General features: G+C 40.7%; 1 non-coding gene across 1 annotated transcript; it reads left to right on the forward strand.

Annotated features, from left to right (window-relative positions):
- Window positions 1–4107: 4107 nt before the first annotated feature.
- On the forward strand, window positions 4108–4189 carry Trnal-aag (transfer RNA leucine (anticodon AAG)). Its single transcript has one exon. It is a non-coding gene; the product is annotated as a tRNA-Leu (tRNA).
- The last annotated feature ends 6435 nt before the right edge of the window (window positions 4190–10624 follow it).

The raw sequence follows: 10624 nt of genomic DNA on the forward strand, positions 1-10624 counted from the left end.
GCTTAGCAGTGAATTGCGTGTGTTGTCGCCGACTTTCATGTGCAGACATTACACGGGACTTACAATTGTGCTCATCATCGAACATAGTTAAAGTCGCGTGTGAACTATTTGTGTTTCCCAGCCGCGTGGTCAAGTCTGAGGTACCTCTGCGGTAACGTTAAGTTTTCCATAGAAAGGGTTGAACAGAGTTTTTGTTCTGAAAGTGTGACTCCTGCCGTCGGGAGGTCGATCAGTACGGTTACTGTTACCATGGAGTAATATTTATAGTTTTGAAGTACGGTTTTACTATTTTATATGTAGACCCTGATATTTGACACAATATAGTAATATACAGAAGTTGTTTGTTACATTATGACTGTGTGTTGGTTCCTCATTTCATGCCCCATGCTGTGTAGCCCTGCGTACAGGTGTGTGCACGTGTGTTCCCAGCATTATATGGCCTCTACCAAAGCCCTGCAATGGTCTTTGAACAGACTTGAGGTCTCTGCGGCCTGGATCTGGACCGCAATGAAGACTAAAGGGTCTTTTTGGCCGAAATTCTGCTCTATTGGGGCAAAATCCTTTCCCTGCCTACCTTTACCTCCTAAACAATCCCAGAAAAGATGCGATTGACTTCTCCTAACGTCCAAAACCACTCATTTTCTGAAACATAACATACTCTACAAGTTGTTTACCCATGGAGATCCCCATTTGAATCTCGCTGCAGAGACCCCAGTTATCTCCACAGACCGTTGCAGGGCTGTGGTGGAGGCCGTATACGCCAGGAACACACAGACCTGTACTCAGGACTACATGCTTTGTTGCTGCTCTAGAGAGGTTAACGCCAGTCTCGGACTTGTTGGCCCTGCTAGAGAAATAAATTTGGCTGAGCTTCGGTCGGTTATTATTCTGCCGTCTCGAAACATCGGTTACACAAGCAACATTTCGGTGAAATTCCAAAGTCAATTTTGTTCTCCATAATCAATACAAACCTTTGTAAAATTTGACCCCCCCTTCAATCATTGATTGTAAAATTTGACCCCCCCTAAAAAGCGGTTTTGTAAAAGTCAACCCCCCCCTGATTTCCACCAACCCCCCCCTCCCCGTAAATAACGAATGCTCCCTAAATTAACTAATGTTTTGCAATGTGGTACTGTATTTCCCGCTTGCGCATAGATCTTTTGACATCTACTTTAAGGAAATTGGCCAGTGCAATGAGGTTGTCCTTTTTGAGGGAATCAAATGCGTCCTGATCAAGGTCATCCATAAATTCGTCTGGCTTGAATTCCGCCATGATTGAATTTCGCTGAGTTCACAGTATACAGTAGTTTTGAAAAGGCTGTCAAAATGTTGTCAAACGGCTCAAAATATTCGTATCCCGGACAAGCCCCCATTTTGTTACGTGCAGAGAAAACGAACAAAAGGTGAACTCAGCAGTTAACGTTTAAAACAAAATTTATTACGAAAATAAAACTAATTGCTAAGTCAGGGATAGAGTACAAGCTTTAAAAGTGTACAGACTACTTATCTCAGCTGGACGGCAAAGCTCCAGTCTCAGAGTTGTAACAGTCAGTTGGATGAATGAACAGTCCTTGCAGGCTTGAAGCTGCACAAAGTCCACAGTATAAATCCAGCGTTGGCAGTGAAGGTCTTGAAAAGTCTAGAGAATGACTACTGCTGGAGTTTAGTAACACACAAGAGACACGATCCCCAAAAGTCTGACTGGAAGCTGTGCACGTCCCTTTTATAAAGGCATATAAGAACAATCTAGAACTTTTATTGAATGCTAATTACTGTTCTAAAATTATCTCCCTTACACAACTAGTCAACTTTCCAGAACATTCCAAACATGACTAATTGAATTCAAGGTTGTGAGGTCATCAAGGGCAGTGACCTTGAGAATGTTCTAGACTAATTGAACTCAGGTCATGATGAGTGTGGGGGAAATGACCTACATAACAATAGCATCACAAATCCAAAGGGTCAGTTGGACAGTGTACATTTTTTTATGATATCACGTTGTCCAGGATAAAGGCGATTATCCAGTTCCCATGCCCATGACTTCGACCGTGCTCCATTGTCTATTATATCATATCAGTATACTGAGTGCAAAAATACTGCGATCTGATTGGTCGAGACGAGAAAATAACCGTGCTATATTCGCGATATAACACGGCTTGAACAGGCACGGGCTCTCAGTAGAGAGAAATCCCCTTTTTGACGTTTAACGCCAGAATTTAAATTTAATATTATGATGTAATAGCAATAATCCGCCTCAGCAACGGTAAGGGTATACCACGAGATTTTGACCAGTTCACTTCATATATACACCCGCTATCGTTTGTGCAGATATTTCGTGAACTGGTCAAAATTTCGTGGTATACCGTCCCTGGACGTGATTCATTGCTCAAACATCTTAGTACAAGAATTGTGTAATAATATCACGGCCATCGTTTAAACTGGAAAAATATTACTAGATTCTTTCTCCAGAACGCGCACTGACTCAAGTATGAACAATAAATGAGAGTGTGAATTATTTATGGCATTATGGGTTGATGATAACGTATAAAAGCTTAGTTGAATTCACATATTTGTATATTAAATTGCACTTTGCTTTCCTTGTGAATAATTCACTGCAGGCTCAAAGCTGCACGATTATTTCGAAAAGCCGTAAGGCCAAATAAAAAATATGCTTGTTTCCGGTAATCCGACCTACCCCTCCGAGCATAAACGTTTTGAAAAATCATGCATGACTTTCCCGAATTTCGCTTTTAGAGTCATAGTAAAATAAAAGTAAAAAAAAATAATAAAACAAAAACGTTCCCGACCGACCTACTATATATTTCCTCAGGGCTCTTTAATGGAAACACACAATATTTTTTCAGAGAAAATTCAGCGAAAATTATTGCTCAGGCGTACTACGCCTAGGCAATAATTTACACCTAAGCAATAATTTTCATTTTCCTGTACAAGACTCGACGATACTGTCAAAATAAAGACACTAAATTGTTGTGACACTTAGTTCTTGGTGAATACAATAGTGATACATGTTATATTATACAATAAAGATTGAGTTGTGTATGGGTTTCCGCCAACTCGACATGACGACTGAATCTCAGTCGAGTTATAATAGAAAATAGTTTACGGAGATGGGTGTGGTTAATAGACCCAAAAACAGACTGGTAGAACTTAAAAAAATAGCGAAACAAATGCCAAAACAAATATTCTAGAAACCCAGTCGAAGAAATCTGAAACGGGGTAAGATATATTTTAAAGACGTGATTCAACCGTGTATCAACTGACGTAAACAGATAAGTGGGTAGATACGTAACACTATTGCTAGTATTTTGCATTTTCACGAGCTAGCCTGGACTCGAGACTGTGACCGTCTGTTGTCGCAAACGTTGTCTAGGTCCAATGTCAGGACTTACTGGATAAGTATACATTCTCAGTTTTATCGTATCACGAGTTTGTGTTATTTTAACACCCCAGAAACTTTTTACAGATTATCGTGTCACCGAGAAACCAGTTTACTAATCGACACCATAAGCAAAAGATTATTGTAGAGGTTGTTTAAGATTAGAAAGTTCTATACATTACTCCTCTCTATAATCACAGATAAAATAACCACAGCGGTTTTAAAGTTAACCCAGTGACATGGAAGAGTTCTGTAACGTTTCATTCAGAGAATGCAGTCATTTGAATAATAAATGAAAATTTCAACGCCCTGATTTCGGTATGACCTATCGTTATGAGGGTCACAAGCACAATGACTTTGTATACCTCATTGATTTCAACCTGTCTCTTTACTGTAAACGTAGTAAATATGAAAGTGATAAAACTGTTAAAAGCATTTCGTTACAAATTTCACAACCCTAATAAATCTTTTTACAATGTAGATAAATAACGGATAGAATTTGACAAGTCTTGGCTCCTTCCTACGTGTAAAGATATCCCTTTATGTAGACGTAGATACGTAACTACGTACGTACATACATTGTACATATATACATCACATGTACATGCATACGTACATACACGAGAACATACATACGTACACATGCTTTTATTTGTCACTGTCACTTCCACCTGTAATGATACTCCAAATTTTATTCTTAAATCATCAAGGGTAGCGTGGCCGAGTGGTCTAAGGCGCTGGTTTAAGGCACCAGTCATTTCGATGGCGTGGGTTCGAATCCCACCGCTGCCAATAGTCTTTTGCACTGAACTTTGAGAAAGGAGGTCGATGAAATCTTTGCGTCATATTCTCTCAAACATGATCAGATGATGGAAGGACTGTGATTTTCAGCTGTGGTGTGATCAGCGACTGAATACAGAGCATGTCCTTCGTCGCGATCGAAAATGAAAATTTTAAATTCTCGAAAAGAGGAAAAAGTTTGGGACTAAACTGTAATGCTGCTTTGTATTTGGCAAATTACATGTAAGAGTTTCATCGAGTTGTCTTTCATGTTGAGGACACTATTCTGTCTCTAATGAAAATATTCTTTTGTAATTCGTTATTTCCATACCTTTCTGTAATAAAACCGGGTTTACTCTGAAATAACCATATTCTCTCTCTCTCTCTCTCTCTCTCTCTCTCTCTCTCTCTCTCTCTCTCTCTCTCTCTCTCTCTCTCTCTCTCTGTGCATTCATTAAAACCAATGTCAGCGAAGGATCCTTACAACTGATAAGATCTTGTAGTAGCTCCAAGTATGGAACAGAACAAAATAACAAGATGAAAACGTCGTTGATGACCAACTCACCTGTTCGCCCACCGTAAGTGTGCCTTTCCCTCGTTCCGACCAGACCGAAGGAGCCCGAACTCTCTCCGGGTATTTGTATCGGTAACTGCTGCTGTCGTGCCCACATCGGATAGGGGACTGGAATCTGTATCCCCAAGGTCTCCTCCTGTGAGTGCTGTCTTCGCAGTGCCACCTGGGCGGCCATCACTCTTTGCCGCTCGACGATCAAGATGCACTTTTCGCAGGCGCAGTTGCGCCACTGACAAAATCGCTTGTGCCCCTTGAGCCATGAGATCACCCCGTGGTTACGACAGCGAGCGCACTTCGGGCTTCTCTGTGACAGCGAAGAAGTTGTTACCTTACCCATAATTCAGACAATTAATCGTGCTTTTTGCCTTTGAATAAGGAAAGGCAAACTCGGACGGTATACTGTACGCTGGATATTTTTATGAATACAACCCTGTTCACTTGTTGGTATAATTAGCATTTTACACTTTTATCCGGGTTTGAATTCTTGGCAGTGTGTCATATCTATGATAATTGTTCTCAAATCCTCGATAGGAGACTCTCAACTTCAACCTTGCCTCACTTTTCAGTGCATGCACACTAATATGCCTTCTGCGCATGTCCCGTGCTCGTGAAAGTATGATACTAGTACATACTATTAAAGTAGACCTCTACAGATCTACATTAATTCGTCTTGTCAAATACTTTTTATAGAACATTTCGTTCTATGTATTTTTTTTTCAAGACGGAAACATGAGTATAATAGTTTTAAATAATCATACCACAGTCGCTGCATAAACACTAAAAGTTTCAGACACACCCTAGTACGCGCCTCGAAAGTGAAAGACACAAAATTTTGCTCAAACTTTCCTCAACGCTACCATTCTCTTACCAAATCAAGAATAACAACCAGGGGTTACTGTCACAAGTTAGGTACTAGAGAAGAAAATTACCTACCATTTACCGATATTTGAAATTTAAAATGGCCGCTATGCCCATGTGAACTCTATGAGACAGAAATAAAATCGGCCATTTGCGAAAATCTAGGACGTTGAGAATCTGTCTTACACCAAGAAAACTCTTTCTTACTCCAAAAATTTTAAAATGAGCTCCAACGAGTAGTAGACCAGCAAAGTATTGGGGAAAATGAGTCCAAATATTTGTCATCAAGGCAGATTCTGCCTTACAAGATTATCGCATTTGTGTGTCAAACAGTGCTGTTTTTGGATCATAGCATTAGCCGAAGTGCAACCTCGCTCTCGCTTTTTCTAAAATGGATATCAAGCATATACTGTAATAAGCTTAGTGATTTGTATTTAATGACAAGTTACGAGCTTAAAACTTATCTGCCCCCGGGTGTGTATGCATGATTTGCCTGAGAGTAGGTCACGGTCAAATAAAGATCAATGTTGTTTTGTCTATTCATCAGCTTTGTGATTACTTTTTATTTGCACCTGTTTCGTGAGTCGGCTTTTCCCCCGAACAGCCTTTTCGGTGCATTTATGCATTTAAGTGTGTGTCAGAGAACACGACACAGGTCTTCTGACCAAGCTCTTTGATTCATCAATGGTATACAAAATGAAACGCACACAAAAAGATGCCTTATATTATATCAACTTACACTCTTCGCACCGTGCGCATGCGTAAAATGTACAGTGTGCGTTATCTGGCCTTTGTATCGGGCCAAAGTAAGGAAATCCTTTGGTTTTGTTTTGTTTTGGGATTTTTTTTGGTTTTTTTTGTTTGTTTGTTTTTTGCGCCATCTCAAAGATCCGAAAGGTAAACAGGTAAGCAGATAAATAACACACACTAGTAAATCATTACATAAATGACATAACTTTTAGTTCTACTTTTTTCCACACAATTTCTGTATCGTTCGTTCTTCGATTCTGTATCGTCTGATCTCTTATTCACCTCGCTCGTATGCGTTTCACCCACTGACGTCACTCTGCGGTCGAGAATATGCTGTCAGAGGATACAGTTTTCTACCACCACAAAGATCAGAGGTTGTCACACGACTGCCGCTAACCAGTATTTTGCCGCAAAGTATAAATTTCAGTCAATGGATTTTCTCCCACAGAAACACCGAAACGCAAGATTGTTTTATGACAGGGAGCTAGCCGTACTATCGCAAGGCAAATGGCACTCCTGTCTTTCGCAAAACACAAACAGTGTATTAGAAGAAAGACCGACACGATCCACGCGAGACAGTGCTCTGCGACTCTAGATGGCGCTGCAGCTTATGAATAAGTTTACTATGAGTACAGTCGCGAATCGTCTGAGAATCGAATAATGACAAATTCTGTTATTACTAAAATAACACACAATAGTTACAGGTAGATGTCGAAAGAAACTTTACTGTAATAAAGTTGGACTTGTGCTTGGTACAACGTAAAACAATGTAATATCCTGCCGATTGTGAAATGAAACTTGATAAATTTGAAAAACAAAAATCTGCAGATAATAAAAGACTGACTTCAGACATTACCGGAAATACTCGGTAGATATTTATCTATGCGAGATAAAGATAGAGATGATGATGATGATGATGATGGTGGTGGTGGTGGTGGTGGTGGTGGTGGTGGTGGTGGTTGTGGTGGCGGCGGCGGAGGTCGTGTTGGCGACGATCGTGGCGGATAAATAGATCGCAATTTAACAGTCTTGCCTAATTCTCCTGAGATATTACATGGCCAGCGGCCTTCAGGTCACACCGCAGGCAACGCAAAACGAAGAAAGACTGGACGAAACGCCGCAAAAATGTCATTTTCTCACAGCTAGAATTGCTCCTCGCAATCAACAGCTCCAGATTAATCCATTGCACTGGGAGAACATTCACTCTTATTTTATCCAATACTTGACAGGGGGTCATGGCCCAGCTGAGAGATATATAAATACGTGCCCGATTGAACTTTTTGAAGTGCGCCCTCTTTAGGTCGTTTGTGCATAAAGCTCATGCTTACAACTCTTAAACCACACCATCACTGTTTTTGTCTGTAATGCAAAGATCAGAGTTACATGAATATGGATATTCACGATTGATAATCAGACATAACCATTAGATTAGCATCCCTAAGGGAAGAACCATTTGATTTCCGGGGTGTAGGGGGTAATGTATAGCAGCATTTTTTTTCCCTAAATGAGAACAGCATTTTTTCCGATTGTCAATCAATTTTTGTCCCGAACCACTAGGTGATCAAATTTTTCCTCCTTCATCTAGCGACAATTTTTCCCATAACCCCCCCCCCACAAATCAAATGGTTCTCCCGTGTAATTTAAATGTTGCACCTATGATGACGAGGTACATCTAGAAATCGTGCGCGAAATACATTGTTTGTAAACAAGAAACTCGCACAGGCGCAGTTCCGACGACTGTTTCCCTTAGCTCTGTGTTCCACTGTATGAAAACTCACCTCACTCTGCGATCGATTAGTTAACGACCGGTTTCAGTGGCCCTTTTCTCGAAGCTAAAGCTAAAATGAAAAGGGACTTCTGATTTATGAACGACCTGTACCACCCGCAGTTTTGAGAGTACTAGCTGACGTGACCGAACGCCGACGTGAAACGCACGGTACCCTTAAAAATGACGAATGGGCCGCTGTTAGCTTTGATAATCAACCCGCCACAAATGTTCTTATTGCAAAATTTTGACAGGTTTTTATTAGCCCCCTTGTGGATTGTTCTGCTAATTTTCAAATGTTACTAAATCTTTTTTTAAATATATCATGTGATGTTCTGATGAAACTATTCGAATTGCTGTGCTGAAATCGTCATTTAGGAACAGTCGACCGAAAAGTGAGCTGTTTTTTTCGACCTCGTTGTGCCCTGTGCGTGATTGCAAACCGAATGAAGGAAACAAAATGCAAAATAAAATATACGAGCTACACTACTGCGTTATATTTTATCGATCACTGTTATCACCGGCGAACGTCTAGTGACCTTTGAACCTGTCCCCATTATTTCATTATCGGGCAGACTGAAACAGCTTGCAATTTCATCACACATTTTTATTACACGGAGATTCCAATCTCGCGGCTGTGACTTCCTGGGACGTCGCTACGCGTTGCCCCTTCCACGTCGAAATCGTGGTAAGTTGGTCGTAAATTGCTTCTCCCTCGGTTCGACCAAGTGATGCTAAAAGGAAACGTGTCGTTAAATCGTCAACGAGCCACGTGACGCAGGGAAAAACTCCCGAGCTTCGGAATTTTACGAACGAAAATACGTTTCACTTGCTGCCAGGTGTATTTGCTGTCAGCTCTGCGTGGTCGGCCTTTGTGACTGCGTGTTGACTGCGTGACGCGATGCGCGCGTGCGTAAGTCTGTTCTAAATGTCATGATGCTGACAAAACGATGTGTCAAAAATAAAAAAAAAGATCGTTCATGGTTGAAAATGGCAAGTGAGATTTCCATGGTTAATAAGCCGATTCATCCCGAAACCGTTACTGTGGTAAAACTACGGTATATTTTTGTCTTGTATATGGATGCAGTATAATCGCTCCACAAAATTCTTCAGTCCTTGACGTCGACACTTTCCGCTCGAATTCCCGCGCGAACGACAGTATTCAAATTACGAATAGAATTTGACTGTCAGTGTACACGTAACCTCTCGGTATCGACACATCCCGGCAACAAGCGCTATGAAGGCGATGACTACACGTCAGTACCGTGATCTTCCCGCATACCCTCTCTTCATCTCCATCGCGAGATGTCACGGTACCTCAGAAAGTTGTTTCACCCCGGAGAAGTTTGTAAACTTTCGCTAAAACGTCACCATCGAATAAAATTTCGCGAGTTGATGTGACAACCCTACCAACCCCTCAGTATCTTAAAATCAAATCAAACCGCATAGTAATACCTTGCAAACATTAGCATTGAGATAGAGAATAGCAACATTTATAGAAACTGGACACCCACAAAGTCGCATCATTTTTACAGCTCCGGCAGGACTCCGGGAGATTTTGTTCTATTATAACATGCATTTTGTTTCAATCCTATCATTTTCAGACTGTTCCGAAGAAAGCATGACAGGTTTAGGTCAGTTTGACGCCGAAGATACTTTGCGGTAAAAGTTGACATTGACACTTTTTATGTGCAATTTAAGATGACATCATAGTATGGTAGTTTACTACCACAGATGGGCGCGAAATAAAGCTCTGTTTAATGTCGGTCAAAACAATATAAGCTTGCCCGATTTTGAAACAGCACGTCCTTGAAAGTTACTCAACGTCGTGAAGGAAAAATAATACCATTAAAACTGTGCCCCACAGATACAGAACGTCTTAACGCTGCAGTTTGAAAATTGTAGAGATCGACGAGTGTTTTTAGTTTTTGCTCCCTCTATCTCTCTCCCCCCCCTCTCTCTCTCTCTCTCTCTCTCTCTCTCTCTCTCTCTCTCTCTCTCTCTCTCTCTCTCTCTCTCTCTCTCTCTCTCTCTCTCTCTCTCTCTCTCTCTCTCCCCATATAGAAATTTCAAGGTGGCAAATTAAATAGGGCCGCAAGTAATGATTTTCCTTTTTTCAAGTTGGTTCATGTGGGTGTCATATGGCTTCCAATCATGAACACAGTTGTACTTATGATAAATTTATATTAATATCAATATTAATATTGATATTAATATGGAAGTAATTGATTGAGTCAGGGTTTTTGGGATAAATCTAATTTATTTTTTAACAATGAACGACAAGAAAAGCATGTTATTAAGGTGTTTAGAAGATACATGAAATGCTTACCTTTATGAAACATTATGGGATCGTTTCACATGGGTGTGAGTTCCTAGCGTCCTCGGGCAAGATGGCAGACATCGATACTGCGGCACAATTTCCCGCCAAAACACATTTTTGACAGAGTAGCGACAGCACATCGTAGTTTGGTTGTTTTTCTACCTCGTTTCAGTTTCATCC

Source organism: Ptychodera flava, chromosome 5 (genome assembly GCF_041260155.1).
Source record: "Ptychodera flava strain L36383 chromosome 5, AS_Pfla_20210202, whole genome shotgun sequence".
Classification (NCBI taxonomy): Eukaryota; Metazoa; Hemichordata; class Enteropneusta; family Ptychoderidae; genus Ptychodera; species Ptychodera flava.